This window comes from Homarus americanus, unplaced genomic scaffold, assembly GCF_018991925.1.
Source record: "Homarus americanus isolate GMGI-L3 unplaced genomic scaffold, GMGI_Hamer_2.0 scaffold54443, whole genome shotgun sequence".
NCBI classification, from domain to species: domain Eukaryota; kingdom Metazoa; phylum Arthropoda; class Malacostraca; order Decapoda; family Nephropidae; genus Homarus; species Homarus americanus.
The window spans coordinates 2066362-2086126 of NW_024750852.1; the positions used below are offsets into that span (position 1 = coordinate 2066362).

The 19765-nt window shown below is 47.4% G+C and overlaps 1 protein-coding gene across 9 annotated transcripts in view; it reads right to left on the reverse strand.

Moving 5' to 3' along the window:
* LOC121854386 (uncharacterized serine-rich protein C215.13-like) overlaps positions 1-19765 on the reverse strand; it is a 90461-nt gene that overhangs the window by 54259 nt on the left and 16437 nt on the right. For 5 of the 9 annotated variants that reach the window (XM_042349033.1, XM_042349034.1, XM_042349040.1 and 2 more), the window contains one exon: positions 964-1092. The exons of the other annotated variants lie outside the window; for them this stretch is intronic. The gene's annotated coding sequence lies outside the window, so the exon portion shown is untranslated. The remainder of the gene's footprint in view (positions 1-963; positions 1093-19765) is intronic. 9 annotated transcript variants of the gene reach the window in all.

Here is a 19765-nt window from a genome sequence, read left to right on the forward strand (position 1 = left end):
TGGTGACTGTTGAGGGATCTGGTGGTGACTGTTGAGGGGACTCTGTGGTGACTGTTGAGGGATCTGGTGGTGACTGTTGGGGGATCTGGTGGTGACTGTTGGTGAGGTGTTGGTGGTGACTGTTGAGGTGGTGACTGTTGAGGTCTGGTGGTGGGGTGACTGTTGAGGGATCTGGTGGTGACTGTTGAGGTGGTGACTGGTATAAGAGACGATGATCTGTTAAAGACAACTGAAGAAAATGAATATGTATGTATGTATGTATGTATGTAATGTATGTATGTATGTATGTATGTATGTATGTATGTATGTATGTATGTATGTATGTATGTATAATGTTTCTCTTAAGAATATAAGAAACGATGGAAAGCGAAAAGAGAATAAGAGAAAAGCCGGAGAAGAAACAGATTAACTTAAGTTTAAATGGATACTGTAAAACAATGGGAAAAAATGCCTATTATCGGAAACTTTACGAAGGAAAATACGTCATAAAAATATGAAATGACATTGACAAAAAAAGGTATTAGTGATAAGCTAAGTGTAGAATGGCCATGTTAGTGATTAATGGTTTTTTGTGTGTGTGTGTAAAAAATGTTGGCGAGAAATGTGTGTTTATGTGTGTGTGTCAGAGTGGGCTGTTTTCTGGAGCACTCGCAGCTCATGTGCTAGAAGGCTGTGTACTTTATACAGTATCGGGGAGCACTGCAGCTTCCTGTAGCTCATAGCGAAGGCAGGAGTGTACAGACGTACTAAATAAATAAATAACAAGCCAGACTCGAGGTAGCTAACAGATGAAGAAATATAACAACAAAGCTTCTGGCTGTCGACGCGGACCTGCACGTCGGCGTTAAGTTGTGCAAGGGAGGAGCAGCAGCCAGCAGTACAGTAGTAGATCTCCATTCATGCTTCTGGTGTGTGTGGTGGTCGCTGCCATTCATAAATCAGCTGAGTATAAGGAAAACTTACTGGGAGCATTATGGGAACGTTTTCTGGAGAAATTGCGGTGTTGTAAATGCTGTAATGGGCGGACGATCTCTGTTCCTGTGGCCTACTGTGAGCTGACGGGTGGTGGCAAGGATAATAGTGCTGTTGCATCTGGGGACGGAAACGGAGCATCTTCAGACTCTATCCTACTAGAACCACCGCTACTCTTGTTATATATGTCTACACTGCTCATAGTGTGGTGGGGCAGGTATACAGGGCTGGCTGGGACAAGTGTGTATGGCTGGTGAGGGAAGGTGTAGAGAAATACTGAATAGTAAGTGTACATACATGGAAGGTCTCCTGTACACAGCTGAAACAATGGTTGAGGTGACCTGAATTGAAGGAAATACAGTTTACACACCACAAGTATAGCTGGGGAGGGTAGTTTACACACATTAATTGGTCCCCAGTGTTCTGGTAGCAAACTCTTATTTTAATAATTTGAAAATTTTTATACAACAATTACCAATGAATGACACAAGTATAGTCTCCTGGAGACCTTCATAACAGAGATTTGTTTTTCTCTTCCCGTCCTCCACCAGAGCTCTGAACTGATCCCTCCTCCCTCACAGGGCCGCCCCCTCCCCCCAGGTGAGTGCTTCAACCCCTGGCACTGTCCAGGCTGCGGGTTGCCCGAGTAACTGCCCATCAGCTGATACGCGACAACAAATGGCTGGCTGAGGCTCGCCCTGAGAGGCGTCGTAAGAGGACAACACGTACCCGGCCTTACTGGTCAAGATACGTCGCTGATAAGTGACATCATGTCGTGTGTGTGTGTAAACAGACAGACGCCACCCACACTCACACACTACACTGTAACTAAAAGTAGAACATGAATCACGGTACAGTAATAGTATTATTTACAAATGGTTTCTCAATAGCTTGCCAAAGTTCAATATATGTTAATATTACCCTAATAAAAGGCTGGTCCACTACACCACCACCAGCTGTAAGGGGAAATACGGTTGAAATAAACAAAGTTAAGAGATGTCAATGAGAAGATGAAACACTAAACACATGGATCACAAAGAGCACCGCTAAGTCTGAAGGAATAACGTGGGTTTGTTGTGTTCTGTTTGAGGTGTTGTTTCTGTTCACGAAGATGACAGTGTGCTCAATTACCTATGGGTGTTCCGTGATCTGTGACCCATTTCCCGTTAAGGCTAGTTACCCCGTGCCCAAAGTCTCTTATCCGTGTTTCATATCTTGCTTCAATACCAGTTTCCCGCGCCCTAAATCCCTTGCTTCACAACGACACGCGGTCACAACAAGGTCCTCATTCCCTGCTTCAATAATTATCCCCGTGTAACCCACACCCCTCTCGCAACTTCTGTTCCCTGTCCCGTGTTCCGTGTTGTTCCGTATCCCGTGTTGTTATTCCCTGCCCCGTGCTGTTATTCCCTACCCCGTGCTGTTCCCTGTCCCGTGCTGTTCCCTGTCCCGTGTTGTTCCCTGCCCCGTGTTCCGTGTTGTTCCTTGCCCAAACACACACTCTCTAGCAGCCACTTTCACATCCGCCGGTGCCTTACGTAACACCTCCTTCTGGACTGCCAGAAAAACAACCAGGCAGTTCTTTCGCCGAGTCAGACGCATTATCCCCGTGATGTCCAGTTGTGCTCGACTACAGTACCTCAAGACTGGGCCCGTCTCCTGCGGCTGGGTATTGTAGTGTTCTGTGTTAGTGTTCCTGTGGTTTTTTTTTAGGTGTTGCAGTGGGGTGTGGTCCTGGTGTTGTGTTGCAGCGAGTGGGGACCTGGTGTTGTGTTGCAGTGGGGATCTGGTGTTGGGTGTAGTGGGTGGGGATCTGGTGTTGGGTGTTGCAGTGAGTGGAAACCTGGTGTTGGGTGTTGTAGTGAGTGGAAACCTGGTGTTGGGTGTTGTAGTGAGTGGAAACCTGGTGTTAGGTGTTGTAGTGAGTGGAAACCTGGTGTTGGGTGTTGTAGTGAGTGGAAACCTGGTGTTGGGTATTGTAGTGAGTGGAAACCTGGTGTTGGGTATTGTAGTGAGTGGAAACCTGGTGTTGGGTGTTGTAGTGAGTGGAAACCTGGTGTTGGGTGTTGTAGTGAGTGGAAACCTGGTGTTGGGTGTTGTAGTGAGTGGAAACCTGGTGTTGGGTAATGTAGTGAGTGGAAACCTGGTGTTGGGTGTTGCACAGTGCCGGATTTAGACCTGTGGAGGCCCATGGGCAGCCTCTTTGTGGAGGCCCCCCTCATTATAACTACCCAAGAGGGTGGGGTGGCGAGTGAAGCGAGCCTAAACATCTGGGAATTCCGGGGGGCGCTGTAAGACCCCCGGGAAAATTTTGAAATTTGAATTTGGAGAATTTTGAAGCCATATGCAGTTATATTGAGAAAATTAGAACATTGAGAAATTTTTAATCAACTGTATATTAATTGATAGTGTACACATTCCCAACACACACACAAAAGTGAGACATGACTGGAGTCATTCATGTGGTTTCAAGTCGACCAGCCCTGATATAGCTACTACCGCACATAACAAAAATTTTCAAGAAACTTCACAGAAAAGAATATAATATTATTGCTGAACATAGTTTTACGTGATGGAATAGATAAACATGAATTTTAAAGAATGAAAATAAAAATAATCCAAATGAATAAACAAATAAATAAAATATTGTAATATGTGGAGGCCCCCAGATTGTGTAGGCCCCTGGGCAGCTGCCCACTTTGCCCACTCCTGAATCCGGCCCTGGTGTTGCAGTGAACGGAAACCTGGTGTTGGGTGTTGCAGTGAACGGAAACCTGGTGTTGGGTGTTGCAGTGAACGGAAACCTGGTGTTGGGTGTTGCAGTGAGTGGAAACCTGGTGTTGGGTTCTGCAGTGAGTGGAAACCTGGTGTTGGGTGTTGCAGTGAGTGGAAACCTGGTGTTGGGTGTTGCAGTGAGTGGAAACCTGGTGTTGGGTGTTGCAGTGAGTGGAAACCTGGTGTTGGGTGTTGCAAAGAGTGGAAACCTGGTATTTGGGTGTTGTAGTGAATGGAAACAGGAGTGGAAACCTGGTGTTGGGTGTTGTAGTGAAAGGAAAGTGAGGGAAACCTGGTGTTGGGTGAGGGAAACCTGGTGTTGGGTGTTGTAGTGAAAGGAAACCTGGTGTTGAGTGTTGCAGTGAGTGTGAAACCTGGTGTTGGGTGTTGCAGTGAGTGGAAACCTGGTGTTGGGTGTTGCAGTGAGTGGAAACCTGGTGTTGGGTGTTGCAGTGAGTGGAAACCTGGTATTTGGGTGTTGTAGTGAGTGGAAACCTGGTGTTGGGTGTTGTAGTGAGTGGAAACCTGGTGTTGGGTATTGCAGTGAGTGGAAACCTGGTGTTGTTGCAGTTGGAACCTGGTGTTGTGTGCTTTAACATGTCATTTACCATCAATATTTACAGACTCATCCAATCCCCCCCTGGATCATATCTGCTTTAACAGTCATCATCCACATAGCCATCATCCACCTTTGCCTGACTGGTCCACACCGCCCGTAAATCTTATTGTATTTCTTTATTTTCAGAATCATCATCCAACCATCCCTCACTTTATCATCCAGCCATCCTTCACATCATCATCCAGCCATCCTTCACATCATCATCCAACCATCCTTCACATCATCATCCAGCCATCCCTCACATCATCATCCAACCATCCCTCACTTTATCATCCAGCCATCCCTCACATCATCATCCAGCCATCCCTCACATCATCATCCAGCCATCCCTCACATCATCATCCAGCCATCCCTCACTTTATCATCCAGCCATCCTTCACTCCTCCGCAGGGGTCATCTCGGATCATTCATCACAGCCTCCATCACTCCCTGTTGTGTACATGTTCCACCCACCACCCACTTAAGATTTGCATTCTGCTTCCAAAGATATTTTTTTTCTCCCTTCCGCCGACTGTGTGAGGCATCCATCCTGGTAGCACAGCCCCCCCTCAGGACCTCTTCATCTCGGGTGCGGGTAAATTCTTCCGCTATGAGTTACGCCAATACTAACAACAACAAGGTGATGTATTGCCGGCCAGCTCCTCCTCCGCCTGATAGTCCTCTCGTGTCAATATCTCCTCCGGTATTCTCATCGTGTTGTGCTGCAAATACATTACCGCCCCGTGCGCTTGTGTATTCCATTCTCATGTGTTCCGTTGATACCCGGTGTTTAGTTCGCTTGGCCTGATGGCACCTGTGTTGTGATGGTGCATATGTTGTGACGGTACCTGTGTTGTGATGGTGCATGTGTTGTGATGGTTCATGTGTTGTGATGGCACCTGTGTTGTGATGGCACCTGTGTTGTGATGGTGCATGTGTTGTGATGGTTCATGTGTTGTGATGGTACATGTGTTGTGATGGCACCTGTGTTGTGATGGTGCATGTGTTGTGATGGCACCTGTGTTGTGATGGTGCATGTGTTGTGATGGTACATGTGTTGTGATGGTACATGTGTTGTGATGGCACCTGTGTTGTGATGGCACCCTGTGTTGTGATGGTGCATGTGTTGTGATGGCACCTGTGTTGTGATGGCACCTGTGTTGTGATGGTGCATGTGTTGTGATGGCACCTGTGTTGTGATGGTACATGTGTTGTGATGGTACATGTGTTGTGATGGCACCTGTGTTGTGATGGCACCTGTGTTGTGATGGTACATGTGTTGTGATGGTACATGTGTTGTGATGGCACCTGTGTTGTGATGGCACCTGTGTTGTGATGGTACATGTGTTGTGATGGCACCTGTGTTGTGATGGCACCTGTGTTGTGATGGCACCTGTGTTGTGATGGCATGTGTTGTGATGGTACATGTGTTGTGATGGACACATGTGTGATGGCACCTGTGTTGTGCACCTGTGATGGCACCTGTGTTGTGATGGTGCATGTGTTGTGAACCTGTGTTGTGATGGCATGTGTTGTGATGGTGCATGTGTTGTGATGGCACCTGTGTTGTGATGGCACCTGTGTTGTGATGGTACATGTGTTGTGATGGTACATGTGTTGTGATGGCACCTGTGTTGTGATGGCATGTGTTGTGATGGCACCTGTGTTGTGATGGTATGTGTTGTGATGGTACATGTGTTGTGATGGCACCTGTGTTGTGATGGCACCTGTGTTGTGATGGTACATGTGTTGCGATGGTACATGTGTTGTGACGGCACCTGTGTTGTGACGGCACCTGTGTATGGCACCTGTGTTGTGATGGTACATGTGTTGTAACGGTACCTGTGTTGTGACGGTACCTGCGTTGTGACGGCACCTGTGTTGTGATGGCACCTGTGTTGTGTGGCAGCAGTCCACCTAAGATCCTCCTCACACAAAATCCTCCCCCAACACACAGCTCCCCCCCCCTTCCCTACAGGTCCATCCTCCTCCTAGGCAAGTCGTGTGGGTGATGTCACTGTTTGTTGCCATGCAAGACGACTCTGACCTATATATATACTGCTAATGAATATGATGCATTTCTTTGTGTACGAACCTCTGTCCTGCATGGCAGTGAACAGTGACATTACCCACATGAATCTGACCTATATATATAGTCGATGAATATGTATTTCTTTGTGTACGAACCTCTGTCCTGCATGGCAGCGAACAGTGACAATACCCACATGAATCTGACCTCTCTCTCTCTCTCTATATATATATATATATATATATATATATATATATATATATATATATATATATATATATATATATATATATATATATATATATTTATATATATATATATATATATATATATATATATATATATATATATATATATATATATATATATATATATATATATATATATTAATGAACATGTTGTATTTCTTTGTGTATGAACCTCTGTCCTGCGTGGCAGTGAGAAGTGATACCACCCTCAGTGCCAGAACCTGACTGAATTACTCAGAATAGGCAAACTGCACTACAAGCTTTGTCAATAAATTTGTTAAACTAAAAACTCCTAGGCAAGATGCCTCCTCCCTTTCCTTTAGAGCTCCCCCTTCCAGGCAGGAAAAATTATATCCGTTTCAGAGGTTCTTCGTTGCCTTATTAATCCTTAGCAGCGGCCGTATCTCCTTACATCCTAACCCCGAGCTCTCCCACCCCCCTCTTCCTCTTTCAACCACACGCCACGCCTTCCACCCTACGCCACGCCACACTTCCCACCCCTACCAGTAACGCTTCCACTCTTTTAAGGCAAATCTCCATATCCACAGTCTTACACGCCACGCCTCAGCACCATATACCACGCCCTCCGCCAAACCACTCCCTTACAAACTGAATCACCAAGCCCCACCACGCCTCGCACCCACAAGCCACGCCCCCAGCCAATCCAACTAGCCCCGCACCGCCCCTCCCCTTCACCCCCACTAGCCACGCCCTCATCCCCACAAGCCACGCCCCTAGGCAGACATCAGCTGGTGCGGGAGTGGCGTCATTACAGTGTTTTTATAAGCGAACTTGTGAGACAGCTGGCAGAACTGAGCCAATCCCGACCACACGCCGCTGTAGTGGCAAGATGAGGCAGCTACAGTCCAGAATTAAATTCTTGCTTACTAACACGCAACACTCCCTGTATTGCTACTGTAAGCCCTGTATTACTGTATTAAGTATAGACGGCGGATACACCCAGAGTAACTATACTAAGTGAAGACAACGAATACACCTTGAGAGAGAGAGAGAGAGAGAGAGAGAGAGAGAGAGAGAGAGAGAGAGAGAGTACAGTAGTGTATACTGGGTGTACTGTAGGTGAGCGGTACACCCCGTGCAGCTAGGTGACCATCCCGACATAATATTCTCACCATCTGATCAACTCTACCTAACACTGCCAACCCCTGCGGCCCTTCTTATCCAATCTCCTTCAGCCAACTATCTCAACTTTTACCGATAACATCATTCACCACACATTCTCTTGTGTGTGTGTGTGTGTGTGTGTGTGTGTGTGTGTGTGTGTGTGTGTGTGTGTGTGTGTGAAGTGCAACTAGAGCCGGGAGGAGGAAGAGAGTAGATAGCCAAATCTAAGAGGAAGAAAAGGAAGAGGAGTAGGCCGAGGAGGTGCACAGGTGAAGAGAGACAGTGAGGTGACAAATGAAGGTAAACAAATTGAAAGAAAATATCGCATAAACATCAGGTAAAAATTATTACGGTAACGGAATTGGACAGGAAGAAGCAGACAGAGTAAACGTAGATAGACAGGGAGGTAAACTAATGCTGGGAGACAGGTGAAGTGAGATACGGAGACAGGTGGAGGGAGATACGGAAGACAGGTGGAGCCAGATGGTGGACGGACGTTTGGGCCATGAGAATCTATTACGCCTAATGGTGGTGTGGTTAGGTTAGGTTAGGTTAGGTTAGGTTAGCCCAATTAAATATAAAGTCAGTTTTTATGATAAATTGTGATATATGATATTAAATAAACTAATTAACATTTATGATTGATTATTTTGTTATTTATATTACGTCCTAATCACCCTGACCCAAACGACCTACAGTCAGGCAGACAGATTGGAGACGGGTGGAGGCAGACAGATTGGAGACAGGTGGAGGCATGTAGATTGGAAACGGGTGGAGGCAGATAGATTGGAGACAGGTGGAGGCAGACAGATTGGAGACAGGTGGAGGCATATAGATTGGAAACGGGTGGAGGCAGATAGATTGGAGACGGGTGGAGGCAGACAGATTGGAGACAGGTGGAGGCAGATAGATTGGAGACAGGTGGAGGCAGATGGATTGGAGACAGGTGAAGGCAGACAGATTGGAGACAGGTGGAGGCAGATAGATTGGAGACAGGTGAAGGCAGACGGATTGGAGACAGGTGAAGGCAGATGGATTGGAGACAGGTGGAGGCAGATGGATTGGAGACAGGTGGAGGCAGACAGATTGGAGACAGGTGAAGGCAGACAGACTGGAGACAGGTGAAGGCAGACAGATTGGAGACAGGTGAAGGCAGACGGATTGGAGACAGGTGAAGGCAGATGGATTGGAGACAGGTGGAGGCAGATGGATTGGAGACAGGTGAAGGCAGACAGATTGGAGACAGGTGAAGACAGACAGATTGGAGACAGGTGAAGGCAGACAGATTGGAGACAGGTGGAGGCAGACAGATTGGAGACAGGTGGAGGCAGATAGATTGGAGACAGGTGAAGGCAGACAGACTGGAGACAGGTGAAGGCAGACAGATTGGAGACAGATGAAGACAGACAGATTGGAGACGGGTGAAAGCAGACAGTCTGGAGACAGGTGAGGGCAGACAGATTGGAGACCCTAGTAACCCCGGGATGACTCACGTGCAGTGTGGCCAATCAGAGAAGGTCAGACACTCTCCCATTAAGGTTTCATACTGGTGTAGTGGCCTCGTGTGCACCCCCCCCCCCTAACAACACACCTCACCTCACGCCAACCTCAGCGACACACACACACACACACACACTTGTCTAGGTGTCTCAGTGTACTTAAAATGCACTTTAAAATTAGATGCTTATTTATATCTTAATGATGCACAACGTATCCAAATATCAATTACAAAGAACTAAATATATACCGACCGATCAAAACATCATCTCACGAAACGGAAAATGAAACTCCAACAATGACATTACCCAAGGGAAGGTGTTTAACTACTGCCAGCCTACACCTGTAACTCACCCAACAACACGAACTTCACCAAGACGCACTAAAAGAAAATCAGGAATGGAACGGAGATGGAGAATGGGAAACCCAATCCACAGGCGCCGCCGTCTGGAGGGAGGGAGGGAGGGAGGGAGGGAGGGTGGGTCGTCTGGAGGAAGGGTGTAATGGGTGGGTGGGGTGCTTAGGGGGAGGGGGGGACAGGTTTAAGTGGTCCCCTCCCCTGATTGTGGGAAGGTCGAGCAAACAAGGCACAAGGACGGTGTGCGGAGCGGTAATTGAGCCGTGGCAAAAAGGTGCGAGAGCCGAGGAGACGAGGGCGAGTGGCGAGCGAGATCCGGAGGGACCTTGCGCTTGGTGTCTGGCTCTCACCCTCTCTCTCTCCTCACTGTAATCCTCCTACTGACGGTGTTGAGAGGTGAACACTAATGTACCTCGACGTTCACTCCGTCTGTATGGGTTCACACACACACACACACACACATTTCAGGTTGATGCCCGCACGTTCTTGCACTCCTTCTGGCGAGGTACACGATGTGGTGCTCGGTGTACGGACAAATCTCACCACCAAAATGCAAGATGGGGACAAAAACTCAGCTGTTAGTTTTGATGTTGACTGACTGTTTATAACGTTTTAAATTGGCTGTTCATCGATTAGGGTGGGTTGGGTTGGGGTGGGTTGGGTTAGGGTTGGGGGTGGGGTTGGGTTGGGGTGGGGTGGGTGGGCGGTTGTGGGTTGGGTGGGTGGGTTGGGGGTGGAAAGTGGTGTGGGTGGGTTGTGGTGGAACATATTTTAAACTGTCATATCAGGTATTAGGTAATTCATAACTAGGGTAAGTCAGTTTATACTATTGTTAATATATTATCTGTCAAACCTTATCAAATTAAAGAAGAGATTCAAACAAGGCCATTCAATACTTACTACACCTTACATTGGTAATATTTTTTTCTATGAACAATTAATTTAAAATATATTATAATCAATCAGTAAACATTAAAACTACCAGGTGAGTTTTCGTTCCCTTTTGGCATTTTGGCGGTGAGTTTTTGTCTCCCCCTCCACTACCCCCCCCCCTCCACCCCAAATGACACGATACCTCTAGTGTAGGGGTGAAGAAGCCCAAGGTAGGGACGCGCATAGTCTATGTACAAGGGGTGGGATGCAAGTGTTGGGGGAAACTGAGGTCGAGAGTACACACTATGGGGGGGAAATAGAGGGCGAGTTGAGGGCATAAGGTCGAGTACTCAGTGTGCTACAGGGGGGACGGGGTACAGCATAGGTAGGTACAGAGGGAGTTACAGCCGCTAAGAGGGTGCGAGGTACAGAGAGGTAGGATGTACTCAGTCTAGTGGTAGAGTGTGCGAGGTAGACGGTGTGGTGGTACAGTGCGAAGTAGAGAGGGGGGGGGGGTAATCGCACACTCTGACCAGTATTGTGGGCGAGTCTGGCTCAATCCCGGTAATGGAGAGCGCGAGGGGGGAGCAACGGCAGCTTTGTGCCTGCTCTAGCCTCCCTGCCCTCTCACTACACCCCGACTCACCCACCCTCCCACTCACTCACCCAATAGGGCCCCAGGCTTCATGCTGCTACCTGGATCACACACACACACACACACACACACACACACACACACACACACACACCAAGAACCAGCGTGTTTCATTTCTAGTCGCGTGGACACTGAAGCTTCCACCCAGTACACCATAATTATTTACCTGAACCTGACAGTGAGTGATGCATCACCCTTGACCATACAGAGGCTCACAACATACAATATAACTTGCTGCAATAACCCACATGTTGTAAGTTCATTTTCAGGTCGTGTGTTCTTATGACCTCACCAAGTGGCACGTGTCGGTGTGGCGTGATGACTGTGCTGTACTGTAATGGTGAGAGTAACTGTTGAGTACACTGTGTTGTAAAGCTCTCCCCACTACAGCAGCTTCATAAGGCACCGTAGACTATCAGTCAGGAGTAAATATCCATTACCAGCAGCCAGGGGCAAAAACCCCGACATTATTGCTTGCCCGAGTATCATAAACACTGCCGACTATCTTAACGGGCCGCCCGCTCACCTCCTCGAGTGGGGGAAGGCGGTGCTGATACCGTCCAGAGTTGTGTGGGTATGGCGGTGGGGGTGTGGGTATGGCGGTGGGGGTGTGGGTATGGCGGTGGGGGGGGTGGGGGGGTGGGGGGGTGGGGTTGTGTGTGTAGGGCGGTGGCAGCGGGGTTGTGTGGGTAAGGAGGAGGGGTGTGTGAGTAGGATAGTGGGGGGCGGGGTTTGTGGGTACGACGCTACCTACTGACAAACGTTTGGTGAGGAGTGGAGCAGCCCAAACAACGAGCACGTTGTAATGGCTTCTTATCCCCAAAAACGTTTTACGTCGTTGTATGTGTATATGTGTATGGGAACATCCCCCCTCCCACCCACCTCCCGTACAGACCACAAACACGTTTTTACACACGACGTCTTAACCTGGGAAACGTTTAGGGATGAACAGGATGATGCACTATGTTGGTCAGGTCGAGGGGTGGCGCTACTCAACTCAAGGTAGTGTTCGCTGTCCTCCTACACCTCTCCCGTGAATGACAATGCATGAAAGGCGAGGGGAAAGGGGGAAAAGAAGGTTATGGTGGGGGAGGGGGGGTAGAAAGCAGGATGAGGAGAGAGGAGGGAGTTATGCGGCACAAGGAGTGGCCTGGGGAGGGAGGGAGTGAGGATGAGCGGTGGTATGCAAGGTGGGGTCACAAGGTCAGAGGAACAAAGCACCTGCCTCCACACCTGACGTGACCTCCACCACCTCCCCCCCCCACCACCACAACCACCTAGACTCGCCCTCCTTGCACAGCCTTCACCTGCTATTCCACCATCTGTTTGCCCCACCCTGCTCCACCTTCTATACCAACCGCTCCACCCTCTACCACCCATTCCACCACACTCCACCATCTACCTCCACCTGGGGACCGGTGGTAGAAGCGGTACCGTTCTTGCCTCGCAAGCGAGAGGTCACGGGTTCAATTCCCGGGCCGGTGGAAGTTGTTTGGACACTCTTCCTAGCCCCCATTAGTCCCTGTTCACCTAGCAGTAAAGTAGGTACCTGCTGTAAGTCGAAAGTTGCGAATTCGTATTCAGGGAAAGTTGTTGGAGCTTCCAATAACTTGATGACACAAACCACTGACTCTTCAAGCTTCTACGCCCTTGACTCTTCAGGCTTCTACGCCCTTAACTCATGAGACATAAAGGCAAGCATGAACTTAGCATACTTCCCTGTTGGGCGCTGTAAACGCTTCTGCGCTTCACCTTACACAAGGATGTAGGGGGGTGCCCAATAATAAAAAAAAAATAATAAAAAAATAAAAAATCTACCTCCACAATCTTCCTCAACATAGGTACTGTAACTTCCCTAATTCACCTGTCACCAGTTAATCTTCCTCTCACCATATACTCCACATACCACTCCCCACATGCTCCACACCAACCACCACTCGCCATATGCTCCACACCAACCACCACTAACCATATGCTCCACATACCACACTTGTTACCTCCATAGCTGAACCAACGTCAAACTTATCACCAGGACTTGCATTCCACCCACCTATCCTCATGACCGATACTTCAACACTTTTCCTAAAACTATAACGAGAATAACTTTTTTTTTTACTCAATAGACTTGCAAACTGAAACCTATATCAACCTCAACAACTAGTAACTAATATAAAGTGAAATAAAAAGAGATAGAGAAGGAAAAGCTTTATTAGTCATTATTTACGTATTTCAACTCGACAGATAAGAAACACAGGTGTAAAAAAAAGCGTGAGGAAGAGACTCAACTTTCCGTTCTTACCTTAGTTTACAGCCTTGCGTCACCTCCCTCCCTCCCACTCACAACAACCACCACCACCCCAGGACATATACAACACAACTACAACCACGATGTTTAACCATAACCATGACGTTTAATTACAACTATAACCACGGTCCTTATTTACAGCTATAATTATAACCCTTGCCTACAACCATTACCATGATATTTAGTTGTTTACCCAAAGTTATAACCACAACGCTTACCCAGAACTATAATCATGACGCTTACCTACATTTACACCCATTATCTACTGTACAGCCATAACCACGACGACGCTTACCCACAACAACCATAACCACGACACTCACACAAACCACAAAGCTTACTCACAACCACAACCCTCACAACCACAACACTCACTCACAACCACAACACTCACTCACAACCACAACACTCACTCACAACCACAACCCTCACAACCACGACACTCACTCACAACCACAACACTCACTCACAACCACAACCCTCACAACCACGACACTCACTCACAACCACGACACTCACTCACAACCACAACCCTCACAACCACAACACTCACTCACAACCACAACACTACCTGGATATAGCTGGGGGAACCTCACTTCAACATTTACCAAAACTACGTTGTTGTGTTGTTTCAAGAGTATAAATATGCACGCAGGAACGAGCAGGTTTTTGCAATATGAAAAAGCAACTTGCAGGATATATTTCACGTAAATATGAACGTTTAGGCTCGGGCTTGCAATATCATACTGCTGAGAGCTCGACTCCTCCCCATAAAAGCAGTTTACTTTCAATTCGGCAGCGTTTACTGAATATGTTGCCGTACATTTGGGAGTAGAGTTGGGCAGCAACTATGTACAGTAATGGCGGGGGAGTCCTTCTGAGCTGCACCACCACACGGAAATACTGTATTATATAGCCAGCTTACATCACCGTTTTTAATCCGAAATAAAGTTGAGTATTCTTATATTCATTAATTATTTTAAACTTGAAGATGATATATTTCGTTATTTCTTTTATTATTGTAATGTTCATATTGTTTGTTTTAGTTACTTGTGGCGTTAGTTATAAAAAAATAATAATAAAAAATATCGAAATTCAGGATGGACCTCCATGATTATAAAGTAATGAGCGTGACCTTTGACCCAGTGACCCCGAAATCAATAGAGAATTTCCCCTGCCAGGGGGTATTGTAAGGTGCCCACGGGTCACCACAACACCAATAAAGGAAGCAGTAGGTAGTGGCCCAGGCCAGGTCAGGCGTCTCCCGGGCCATTATCACTTGTGTATCAATCCAACCTATATTTGAAACTTCCCAACGTAATTGCATTAATGATGTGTTTTGGTAACTTGTTCCCCTCATCTACAACTACTTCAGAACCAGTGTTTACCTGTTTCTTCTTTCAATGTTTCCCTAATATAAATAGTTCCATCGGTGCATGAACACCATAGTTACGGTGCAGACACCATACACCACCAAGAACATCAGTAAGCACCAGTGTACCGCGTCAGGGCAGTAAGTAGCACGTGACCCCCAGCAGTGGCCGGTTACATCACTGTGGGACGGTCAGTAGCACACATGTGACGGTCAGCCGCAAGACAAATGAATTCTCAGTAAGCAGTGGAGCTGGCTGCGTCCCGGAACCATGTTCCTCGGGGATATTGTCTAATATTCTCCCCAGCTGTGTGTGACGTACAGGTCGCAGCCACTGTCGTCCCTGGCAGCTGGGCACATCTGCTGGTTGTCTGGTGCTGGGGATCTCTCCTGAACACTGCTCCTAGATCCTTCTGCGAGGCAGAGTGGTTTTACGGGGCGGCCCAGTAAGTGAATCTGACACGTATCAATCCCTCCATTCTCTCGTCCCCGGACCCTCAGACGGCTGGCTGGTGGTGGAGGTGCTTGCGATTTGGTGGAGAATGAGGGAGACAGTGTTGGTGAGGTAGTGGAGAGTAAGAAGTGGTGGGGTGGTGTTGATGATGGTACTGGAATTACAGTGAGGAGAAAGAGGGTGACGGGGGTCGGATGTATGAGGGAGTTATATGGGATGGTCGGGAGGGGAGGGGAAGGGAGGGGAGGGGTCGTATCTGGAGGGTTGGAGTAAATTGGAAACTGGTGGTGTTGGAGAGGCGGCAGTACACCTGAAGGTCGGGGAGGAGAGGCAGAATAAAGAGGACGAGCAAGTGGGGCCAAGCAGGAGAAAATCAAGTTGTTTGAGGCCAGAGGAATGTTGCAGGAGTGGGTCTCGTCCTTTGTCCGTAGGTGGGTGCTGGTGGGCGGCTGGCTTGGTGGTTGGAGGGAACGGCAAGCAGAAAGTGGTAGAGGGAGGGGAGGATGGTGGTGCGGCAGGCAGGAGAGCTGACCAGGGTGCATCTGGCAAGCACACCGCCTGCAGCACACCTGTACACTGCACTCCAGCCGCCACCTGTCTCCTTGCACCAACCCCGGGGCGACAGCTGGGAGGGAGGGAGGGAGGGAGGGGGTAACCACTAAGGGGGAGGAGACAAAGGGAGAGAATGAGGGAAGTCAATCTACTAAGCGTCCCCCTGCACGTCCACAACCCCCCCCCCCTCAAAAAAATGACACTCTTAAGAGGTGTGTGATGGGTGACGCTGACCACGTGCAGTCATCTGCTGGACGGAGGAGCCACACACTGTCTTACCGCCCCACCCACCACCTGCACCACACGATAACAGCTCTTAGAACACTACAGCACAACAACCGATGCAACACCACATGTCACCAGCCCATGTGTAATGAGCTGCAACACACCACACTGCTCAATTACGTAATACCATGCCAACTTCACCCTTATGGTCTACACTCATTCATCTCGACTAACATTTACTTTAGGACAGTACAGTACAACACCGCCATCTGCCTTCCCTACAATTTGACCATCACACGTAACGACTTTGGTGGAGGAGGAGGCAGTGATACACGATACCTGGCCTTTACCTGGAGCTGTACCAGGGAGCCCTCATCACCCCCCCCCCCTCTCTCTCTCTCCAAATGAACACGAGAAATCTCCCATCAAAATTATTTTCACATTAATGATATTATTGTCTTAATGATGTCCATGTTACGTGAATAATGTATTAAATGTATTTATTATTATTATTATTATTATTATCTTTACTGGCAAATGATTGTCCTTCCCGTATATTGAGTCACAAGACCATCCTTAACAATATTGTCATGGCCACACGTGTATCGGAATAGCAACACAAACATCCACGGGAGCAACATTTAATTAATTATCATCCTTCCTCGGGAGAACAGTCGACAAGTCATCTTGGTCACCCACTTCCTGGCATCAAGTCACCAAAGCCTCAGTGGACCATCACCCCCATCCCTCCCGCCTCACACTCCCGCCAAACACTTTTATCCAATACTGGCTGTGCAGGTTCACACGCATTCCTACCTAGAAAGCTGGCGAGAGAGGGGGGAGGTGGGTGGTGGCAGGCAGGCAGGCGGGGGAAAGAGAAAGGGAGGGGGGTACAGGCAGGTGGGTGGGGGAGGAAGGGAGGTTTAGGCAGAGAGGTAAGGGGAAGGGAGGACTGGCTTGTTTGGGGTGGGGGTGAAGGGGGATGGACAGGAGAGTCATCAGGGAGAAAAGGAGACACCAGGGTGAGGAGGAGGAAAGGAGAGAGGTGATGGGTCACTGAGACGTAGGTTAGGTGAAATCTGAGGGCAAATGGGAGTGTGGGTGAGGGGGGGGGCTGGATGGTGAAAACCGGGACTGGATGGAGGGGAGGTTCCAGGGGGCAGCTCAGGTGAAGCGAGTGTCACCTGTTCCACCTCATTTAGCGTCACCAGGTGAAGTTCTACGATTAAGGAGTTATTTAGATTCATGTAAACACTACTGTCTCGCGGCGTCCCTCCCTGATGGTTCCTTGAGGAGGAGGAAGGAAAGAAAGTAGAAAGAAAGGGAGGGAAAAACGAAGGAAGGGAATAAAAAAAGGGAAAAGAAAGTAACGTGAAAGGTAACTGTTTCCCCAATGTTGATTTAGTGATGAATATTTTTGTTAGTTTTGAGTTAAGGATGAGATGTGAGGAAGGGAAGGCAGCTCGGAGTGGAGTGGGGGGCAGTGTTGGCTCAGGTCACGAGGAACAACAATAACAACCTCACAACACGCAATGACACCACATCGAACACATTCCTCCCACCACCACCTGAAATCGCCGTGAAACTAACGTCTTAACACCACTAACTACCACTATCACCTGCTACAAGAATCCACACATCACCACCACTACTACACCACCACCACTACACCACCACCACTACTACACCACCCCTACTACACCACCACCACTACACCACCACTACTACACCACCACCAATACACCACCACCCTACTACACAACTCACTTGCAAATTTCACAATGTAAAAAAAAATAATAATAAAACTATCATAATGAACGTTTACCCCAAATGGTAACTAATTGCTTTTGACGGAGGGAAAAAGTCTTAGTTTTTATAAGCAAAAAAAAAAAAAAAATGCAATGTTGTACTTTTTATTTTCCCCCCAAAACGAATAGTAATTGCTTCTGGCATGTGATAAAAATCTTCATCTTTACTGCTTGGGAAATTATGCTGGATTTTTTTTGTGCTCACGATAAATCTTTTGTCTAGATGAAGAAATAAAATCATTTATAAACGTTGGTATAATGTTACGATAATGTGTGTGTGTGTGTGTGTGTGTGTGTGCGTGTGGAGGTTAATGTTACACCCTCCATCAGTAATAATTCTAGTTTATTATATTTTAAATCGATAATAAATTACTCTAATATTAAACAATGGAAATGAAGTTATTATTATTATTATTATTGGCTGTGTTTAGAGAGAGAGAGAGAGAGAGTTGAAGGTAACATCACAGGAAAAACCTTGTGTTGCTTTCTACAGCCGCGAGAACACCTGACCGGGATTATGTCATGTAAGGGGGACAGACAGACTCCTTTTAATAACATTTAACAGCAGCCATGTTCTGTATTTGGAGTATAAACAAAGTCACGTGATCACCCTTGAGTTGGTATCACACACACACCTGACTCGCCACAGCTCCACACCTGGCTCTTGCATATCATTACGACAGGCCATTTGCTGGGTTCCGGCACAGATTAACAAAAGAGAGAGAGAGAGAGAGAGAGAGAGAGAGAGAGAGAGAGAGAGAGAGATGATGCAAGAGAAACAGTGGAATAATAACTTGAACAAGAAAGGTCACGTGAAAGTTGGAGAGAGAATGGAGGAAGACAACAAAGAGTAGGGAGAGAATTCTACTTCACACTCTTGTCTCTATCTCTCACCTGTCTTTTACCTGTTGATGCACGTAAATATCTCTCACCACTACATACAGACACATCCATACAATGTCTCCCCTAACTGGGACGTCACTTAATTAAACTACGACAGGTGAAATTCATAATAATATAAATAACAGGAACATTATTAATAAAAAGTAAATAATTAATAATAATAATAATTAATAATAATAATAATAATAATAATAATAATAATAGGTTTAGTAATATAATCAATATATTAGAGACACGGCAGCAGAGGAAGGGAGCTATGACCTTTTTATAGCCACACTGGTAGTAAAAGACATCCTCACACGAGAAAAACATCCATCAATTAGGTCAGGAGAGACGTGCACAAGGCGGCAGACTAAACACAGCTAACAAGAGGGGGGGGGAGGGACTGAGATTTGCCCTATGTTATTAAAAAATAAATCAGTAATAATGGATGCTGGATAAAAAAAAAATAAGGAAAAACTACTCCCCACTCCTGCCCTTCGTCACCAGAAAAGGACCGAGGCAGCGGGTCCTCCTGGCGCATGTCCACCAGTGTTTACGGTAAGTCGTGAAGGCCTTAACACCATCGATCACGTTCAACCCTGGGCCCACGACCCACGAGTCCCGCCATAAAACCACGGTCCTTACCTGGCGTAAATTGTTTAAGGGGCCCAGGTAACACCCCCTCACGCCCTCTCAGTAGTGCAATTAGCGTTGTGTGGGTGTGCTGTGTGGGTGTTGTGTGGATGTGTTGTGTGGGTGTGTTGGGTGGTGTGGGTGTGTTGTGTGGGTGTGTTGTGTTGTGTGGGTGTGTTGGTGTTGTGTGGGTGTGTTGGTGTTGTGTGGGTGTGTTGGTGTTGCGTGTTGGTGTTGTGTGGGTGTGTTGTGTGGGTGTGTTGTGGGGGTCAGTATGACGATCCAAGGAGAAGGACTGCTGTGACTAACACTGCAGCCGCCACCTTGTTCAGGAACTGGTTTGTATCTGATACGAGCTACCCCCCCTTCTCCCCCTCCTCCTGCTTACCCCTTCTGCTACC